This window comes from Hypanus sabinus, chromosome 3 (genome assembly GCF_030144855.1).
Source record: "Hypanus sabinus isolate sHypSab1 chromosome 3, sHypSab1.hap1, whole genome shotgun sequence".
In the NCBI taxonomy this organism is placed as follows: domain Eukaryota; kingdom Metazoa; phylum Chordata; class Chondrichthyes; order Myliobatiformes; family Dasyatidae; genus Hypanus; species Hypanus sabinus.
The window spans coordinates 63,697,847-63,706,313 of record NC_082708.1 but is presented as its reverse complement, the minus strand read 5'-3'; the positions used below and the strand labels follow the sequence as shown (position 1 = coordinate 63,706,313).

The following is an 8,467-nucleotide window of genomic DNA, read 5'->3' as shown; positions in this document are numbered from 1 at the left end:
CTTAGAATTTATGAATTTAATACTATTGGAACTCAATCTTATGTGGGGTGTCCATTAATCGGATGTTTGTAATCTAGGGATTTACCTTGGAGACAAATCCCCTTTGGGCTTCCTTCCCTTATTTTAAACTACCATATCCTCACTATAAGGTCACGTATTCCGGTATTGATGTGGACGGGTTTTCTTTGACCTTGATATCTGTTGCAGCTGACTTTTCTACTGCCTGGGCTCCATTACATTGGATCCAATAAAACAACTTGTGGTTGTATTTGGAAGTGTGCAACCCTACGACACCCAGTATTTTCATTAACGTCACAAAATGCAGTGATTATATGCATCAAGTTTTCTGGCAAGAACTATTGATTTACATAATGTCTACCCCACTTCCAAAACCCTTACAGCTCTTCGAAGACCTTGGGGCTAGAAATATACGGAGCGCATGCGCTACCGGCTAGCGACTACAAATCCCGACAAGCATCGCGGTCGAATTCCAGCTCCCGTTTCCGTTTCGAAAGAAATTACGTCATTGTTAAAGCTGGGAGAAAGTGGGTGCATTGTGCAATATAGCGTCCTGTGGTGCAGCGCTGGAGATAGAGTCAAAAGCAGGGCATGACTGCTGTACTCTCAAGCACAGTGTAACTACACCTTTCACACAGCGACGACGAGGGAAAATAAAACCCGAAGCAAGTAAGTTTCTATTTCAAAGTGGTTTTTGTGTTATGAACGACTTCTTACCTTCATTGGCATGCTTGTGTTTTCTCCCACTTCCAACAGTATTCATGGAAATCAGTCTGAAGTGGTCGTGATTTCTGGACTGATTTCATATTGGTCATTCGTGTATTTGACATTGTCAGAATTGCTCTTGTATTGTTTGATTTTTAAGTATTTACAGCGTCACGGCTCATTGTATGCAGAAGGCTAAAGGCTATTTTTAGTTTCCTAAAGTGCAAATATGTGATTTATCGTTAAATATTTTAATACTTTTGTATTTTTAACACTGAAAGTTTAATTTTAACAAAAGTTGTGATTCATTTTGTATCGTGTGCTTGATTTTTTTTTTAAAAACTGGTTTTAAAAATTACAACTTTTATTTTCCAAAGGGCATATAAGTATTTATGTCAGACTGAATTTGGGTATTGAAGAAAGAAGTGACTAGAGGATTTTCATTCAGTATTTGGCTCATGCATTGGAAAGGGCACCACTATTTTGTACAGTTCAGATATCCTGAGGGCACAAGGTATAATAATACATCAGTAAAATCTTTTTTGATAATGTGAGCAAAATGTCATTTAAATAAAGATATACATTATGTACTTGAAACAATTTGGTTCAGTTTTTTTCTTAAATGCTATTCATAGTCGACAAGCTTTTCTTGTGTTCAAGCAGCAGTGTTTTTATACAAAACTGAATCATAGAATACATTTGAGTCAAATGATCCTTGTGTATTTTGAGAGGTATTTAATGTTGGGGTTTAACACAGATTTGGTGTTTTACAAGCTTTTAATATGACTGAATTCAGTGGATTAGATTTCAAGTTATGCATTGATAACAATATTTGTTAGCTCCAATATACAACTTTTCAAAACTGATCCAGATAAAATCCAAATAAAATGTAGCAGATAAGTATTTTACTGTTTGCACAGTAGGTAATAACTGAAAGCATTGGTTTAGAAATACTCTTACTGAATATTGGGCAGATTTTGCTGAAGATTGTGATTTCAAATCCAAGTACTGGAATGGGTTATCCCCCAAATTGAAACGTGAAATATTTCTACTCTATAAATGTTTGTGTTTTTTTCACAAAGTAAGATTCTAAAATACTGCAATTTGTATACTTAAAAGTTCAGCTGTTGAGCTGTTAATGTCAGTGAAGCTGGGAGCAGAGTTGGGGTAATTTAATAAATGTCATTTTGAAAGTGAGCTGCCAAATATGTGGAGTACTGTAAGTGAAAATTAGAGAGTTAGTTTTGAAACAGTGAAATGTAGTATTTAATTTATTTGTGAATAATAAGTACTGTTACTTTTTGTAACCAAAATTTGGTCAAAGATTATTTTCAATTAAATAAGTTGAAGAGAATGTTTAATGTGAGAGATCAAACATAAAATCAGTGTGCTGCAGTTGCCACAGATACTTAGAACTAGTACTGTGAATGTAGTCACTGCAGATAATATCTGGTGATGATTTTGCTGTTGCAACAACAGTAGGAGTAGTTGTGGACTTTGTCATCAAGTAACTCTCAAATACAGAATCAGTAACCTTTGTTCTGCATGAATCTACAGGTTCTGTCTCTCATCTGACATTAGTGCTTACTTGTAACTATTTGAATCTTGATATCCAGAAACTCGTTATTTAAATCATTTTTTGTCACAATTAAGTCTCATTTTCTTTTAAAGATCACTTCAACTGCCAACTCTCATTATCCTGTCACTTAAATGTAGAGATGTTGGACACTAAATATTTTGTATAAAATGACTTCTCTACTTAAATGTGTTCCTAAAAAGGATTACTATGCCAATGACATTTGCTACCTTGCTTAACATAAGATCCAACCAAATCTAAAGGCAGAAAAGTCTAGTATGTTTCTATAATAATACGTATGTTGTGAATGTAGGCCAATCTTATGTTAAAAATAACTTTGCAGTATGGCTGTTAATTTTTTTTTAGCTAGAAAGAGCAAGATGTTTGGAACTGCCACCTGTAGTCTGAAAGGCCTATGCATCCTGAAGTTTAATGTGTGATTCAGACAATGACTGGGCTTGAGGATGGTGCAATGCATGGGTCATGGACTGATTGATTGCATTAAAAAATCTCTATTTAAAATTGTTGTTTCCTGTGTCCAATACATAACTGCCATTACAAAGAAGACAAGGCAAAGCTTCTTCTCAAAAGTTTGTGAAGATTTGGCATGTCATCTAAAACTTTGACAAACTTCTATAGATGTGCAGTGGAGTGTATGCTGTTTGGTTGCATCACAGCCTGGTGTGGAAACACCAATGTCCTTGAATGCAAAAGAGTACAGAAAGTAGTGGGTACAGCCACAGTAAAGTCCTCCCTACCATTGAACACATTTACAAGGAGTGCTGTCGCAGGAAAGCAGCATCCATCTTCAAGGACCCCTACCATCCCAGACCATCCACTCCACCGTTGCCACCAGGAAGGAGAGGTAGGAGCCTCAGGTACCATGACACCAAGTTCAGGAACAGTTCAACAACCATCAGGCTCTTGAACTAAGGTGGATATCTTCACTCACCCCAACCCTGAATTGATTCCACAACCTATGGACTCGCTCTCATGGACACTACAAGTCATGTTATTGTTGTTATCATAATCTTGTTTTTCTTCTCCCTTTTTCTTTGTGCATAGTTTTTTGTCTTTTGCACATTGGTTGTTTGTCTCTTTGTACAGCTTTTCATTGATTCTATTGTGTTTCTTTGTATTTACTGTGAATGCCTGTATGAAAACACATCCCATGGTGACATATGTACTTTGATGATAAATTTCCGTTTGAACTTAGAATGTCAGTGGTTCAGTTTGGAACATTTGTTTTCAAACTACTTGATTCTTCCTATTTCATGGTAAATGAAAAGTTAGGGAATTTTGTGTTAACTGTTTTGTCAAACATAAAATTACTTTTATCCTTTTTTCATTGTGCTTTACTGTTGTCAAATGAAGTATTTAATAAGACTAACAACTTTGGAAGTAATAAATTGAAAATTTTGTGGAAAAACATGAAGTGTATGGACTAATTCATTATATTACCAATATGATCTTGGCAGGTTGATGAAAATTAACTGATATAAAGAAAAACCCGGTGATAATGGAAAAAGATCAAACAAACTGAGGTCAGATCTAGTGAATATCTTGTTAGTGAACTGCAAAACTAATCAATTAAAAAGTTTATAGATAAGCTTTTCAGAGTATTTTGAATGGATTATATTTAATCTGTATGGTAATGTAATATTACTACTTGCAGTATCTGGACAGCAAAAATATGTCAATTATGTGTACTTATTAAAATGAAAGCAGTAGTCTTCGGAGAGATGTATTGACATTTTTGCCCTTGTGTCCTTTTAGCAAAGTTACTAATCTGGATTGCTGTAACCTGCAGGATGTGTTTAAGGTAAAAGTCTATGTATTTTTAATGGAAAATAGTTGGAAGTACTTTTAAAGTGGGTACAAATACAGAGCTACAAGAAGGAAGAAAAATGTTGATTAGTTTTGGATAAATCTACAAAGGACCGACAGAAATATGATGGGCTAATTGGTAGACCATGCATTGTTTTTTAAGTGTTGGATGGTGGGCAATTTTTGTTTTCTCTGACAGACTTTGATAAGGACTAATTTAACGTGCACTATCTGCACACTTAATTGTATTAAGCATGTGATGTTTTTGGTTTATTTGGTTCTGCTACTGATTAGATAAACTTGATGCTCCTAATGTGAAATATTAATTGGTTTTCTATTTTTTTAATAGTACTATGCATCCTTGGGACTTATTTAAAATTTGAGTTTTGTGCAATTTAACCTTTTTTAAAAAAACCTCTCCTATACACAATTAGTCATTGTCGGTGTGGAGAGGCCTGCAGGAGGTCACTGGCTACAGGAGATGCACTGCCCCCCGCCCCCCCCGCTGAGGTTAACAAAGCTTTGGCTGACGACCTTAATACCTTTTACTGTAGATTTGAGAGGATCCATCTTACACCTGTCCCTCCCCCCTCTTCGGTCTCTCTTCCTGCCTGCCCTCGACCATCACTCACTGGCACTCATCCCCCAATCACTGCAATCACCTCCCCACCATCTCTGCCCAGCCCCCCTAGATCACAGCTTAGAATCAGCGAAGGAGAAGTATGTCGACTGTTCCAGCGACTTAAGACCCGAAAATCTCCAGGCCCAGATGGGGTCTCCCCCTCCTGTCTACGAGCCTGTGCTGATCAGCTGGCTCCCATCTTCACTCATCTCTTTAATAGATCTCTGGAGCTGAGTGCGGTTCCGACTTGCTTCAAGCGCTCTACCATCATCCCGGTCCCCAAGAAACCCACCATCACAGGACTGAACGACTACAGGCCTGTCGCATTGACATCTGTGGTCATGAAATCCTTTGAACGCTTGGTGTTGAACCACCTGAAGACCCTCACCAGCAGCCTGCTGGATCCCCTGCAGTTTGCCTACCGGGCAAATAGGTCAGTAGACGATGCAGTCAACCTGGGACTGCACTATATCCTGCAACATCTGGATCGTCCTGGGACCTATGCTCGGTTACTGTTTGTGGATTTCAGTTCGGCGTTTAACACCATCGTCCCTCATACCCTCTGCTCCAAATTGTCTCACCTCACTGTGCCACCTAACCTCTGCGATTGGATTTCCAGCTTCCTGACAAACAGAAGTCAGCAGGTAAGAATGGGACAGATCACCTCGGATACTCGAATCACCAACACCGGAGCCCCCCAGGGGTGTGTCCTCTCTCCACTGCTGTTTTCCCTCTACACCAATGACTGCACCTCCTCCAACCCCAATGTGAAGCTTTTGAAGTTTGCAGACGACAGCACCATCATCGGACTCATCCAGAACAGCGATGAGTCTGTATATCGATAGCAGGTGCATTCAGAACAATCTGGAGCTGAACACGCTCAAGGCAAAGGAGATGATAGTGGATTTCAGGAGACATCCCCCTGTTATGTCCCCCCTCACAGTCCTCAGCTGCCCTGTGTCCACCGTGGAGAACTTCAGGTTCCTGGGAACCACCATTTCTCAGGATCTGAAGTGGGAGCAGAACATCAGCTCCATCCTGAAGAAGGCCCGGCAGCGGATGTACTTCCTGCGGCTCTTGAGGAAATATGGTCCGCCTCAGGAATTGCTGCTGCAGTTCTATACTGCAGTCATTGGGTCTGTCCTGTGCACCTCCATCACTGTGCGGTTTGGAGCCCCACCAAGCAGGATAGAACCAGACTACAGCGCACAGTGAGGACTGCCGAGCGTATCATTGGAGCCTCCCTGCCCTCTATTGTGGACCTGTACTCTTCCAGGTTGAAGAAGAGGGTGGGGAACATCATAAAGGACTCCTCCCATCCTGCGCACAGACTGTTTGAACTGCTTCCATCTGGTAGGCGCTTCAGATCCCTCCAGACTAAGACTAATAGGCACTGGAGAAGTTTTTTCCCTACTGTGGTCACTTTGCTGAACAGTTAACTGCCGGTTAACTGTCGGCTAACTATTACTTGGATTGCACTACTTGTATGTATAATCTATATTTTCATTTATATTTATCATCTGTTATGAGCAGAGAGACAACATCTGCCGGAAGTAAATTCCTAGTATGTGTACAGGTACTTGGCGATTAAAGTCTGATTCTGATTCTGAATTAGTAATGTTCTCTGCGATGTGAATCAGTGCATTGCTGGATACAATCAACAGTGGTTAAAACAACCTGCCTTTTAATACAAAGCAAAATTATACCAATCATTTAAGTAATGTGGTTGCACACACAGGATTGTGCTAATTTGTTATTGGCTGTTTAACTATGCAATTCTATATGGTAAATAGTAGAAATAAAACTTTGTAACTCCTTCCCACGTAACGTCCATAGATTTAACATCTGCTGAAGCCAGACATGATATTTTGTCATTAAGAAGTTGCCAGTTGCAATGTAGGTATTGTTTATATGTAATACTGTACCACTAATCCAATTGGATCTAAATATCTAATCATTGAGTCTAATGCTTCTGTGAATGATTCAATTATGAACTAGCTTCTTCTGACATCCACTTGTTGAAATACCTGTTAACTATGCATCAATGAGAAACCATACAAAAGTTAAACTTAAAAAAAAATCTCGACATTATTCCTTTACCTGCATTTATTTGATCCTTAATTTAAATTTATGTCAAATGCAGGTAACCACAGATTAGTTCTAAACTACCTTTCCTGTCAATGATCATAATAAAGCAAGGTATTCAAGCAAAAGACAGTAGATGAACAGATGAAGCTCTTTAGCCAGAATGTGCTAAATCTGTGGAATTTTGTTGCCGCAGTTGACTGTGTAGGCCAGATCTTTGGGTGTATTTAAAGTGGATCTTAATAGGTTCTTGATTAGTTAGGGCGTCAAAAGTTACAGGGAGAAGGCAGAGAATGGAGTTGAAACAGACAATAAATCAGTCCTGATAGAATGGTGTAGCGCACTCGATTGGCTGAATGGCCTAACTCTGCTCCTATTTCTTTTGGTCTTGCAAAAGGTGGACTAATTGCAATGTAAGCAGAACTGGAATTGCATAATTTTGGTCTTGGAGTTAAGTGTACAAACTTTAAATCTAATTTTGGAGTTAAATCGTGAAATATGTTTTCAGGGCATGATGCATTGCATTTCAACACAAGGAAGAGGGAAAGCAAAACAACCCCACAATTTTGGGCAGCCTGTGATTTGAATTGCCTTCAGGATTAATACTTAAAATATTAAAATTTCATTAAACTTGCTTGTTTAAAAATAGGACTAGATCCTGGACAGTAGGAAATACAGGTTCTTGGGTCTTGTGTTCAACAGAACGGGAATTTTGTTTTGTTTGTGAGTGATTCATACTGGTGAAGCTGAGATCTTTGTTTCATGGTCAAAAGTATCACGATGAACTCCTGATCAGTTGATAGGGGCAGTTAATTTTTGGAGCTTTGGCTGATTAAAGGCCAGAAGGAAAGATGACAAATCGTTACCTGTTGTTAAGAACTTTGGCACTCAGTTCAAGATATGTGCCACGTGCATATGTGCTTTGGAACTGTTCAAGGATAAGGCTTGGCCAATTGTATGGCAATATGATTAAGAAACTTATTTACTGCTCTCAACATTCCTAAAGAGAGCTAAGCCAAGTGGGTGTGACATTTGGTAGACAACTTACAAAGGAAAAGAGAGAAACACTAATTTGTTTGACTCCTCTTCCATTAATAGTTACTTTATAACAAGCCACCAACATATAATCTGTAGCACCAGAGGTCCCAACACCTAGATCACTGCTATACTAAAAGTAATGTCTACCATTCCGCTCCCAGACTGTATTTTAGGAAATTTGATCACTTGGCTGTTCTCCTACCTGCATGCAGGCAGAGGCTAAAGAACAAGGCTCCAAAGATGAGGGCAACAAAGAGGTGGTCATGGGAGGCAGAGGAGCAGCTACTGGAAGAGGGTGGACTGGGGCGTGTTCAAAGACTTGGAGGATCTGAGTGAATACACTGTGGTTGTCACAGAACAGTTGTAGGTGAGTGTGTTCCCAATTCAGTCTTCCCCACCCAGAAATCCTGGATGAATCATGAGATCCACAGTCTGCTGAGGGCCAGATCAGTGACATTCAGGTCTGGCAACCAGGAAAGTTACAAGAGATCCAGGTATCTCCGGAAAGTCACGTCACAGGCCAAGTGGCAATTCTGAACTAAACTTGGATCACTGAAGGATGCTTATCAGCTGTCGCAGGGCTTGAGTGCTATTAC

General features: G+C 39.3%; 1 protein-coding gene across 4 annotated transcripts in view; it reads left to right on the top strand.

The window, feature by feature from the left end:
• The first annotated feature begins 543 nt into the window (after window positions 1-543).
• Window positions 544-8,467, top strand: part of rab30 (RAB30, member RAS oncogene family) — a 75,779-nt gene continuing 67,855 nt past the window's right edge. The window contains exons 1-3 of one of the 4 annotated variants that reach the window (XM_059964508.1): window positions 544-687; window positions 3,778-3,843; window positions 4,076-4,121. The gene's annotated coding sequence lies outside the window, so the exon portion shown is untranslated. The remainder of the gene's footprint in view (window positions 688-3,777; window positions 3,844-4,075; window positions 4,122-8,467) is intronic. The other 3 variants (XM_059964509.1, XM_059964510.1, XM_059964507.1) reach the window with 3 other exon arrangements.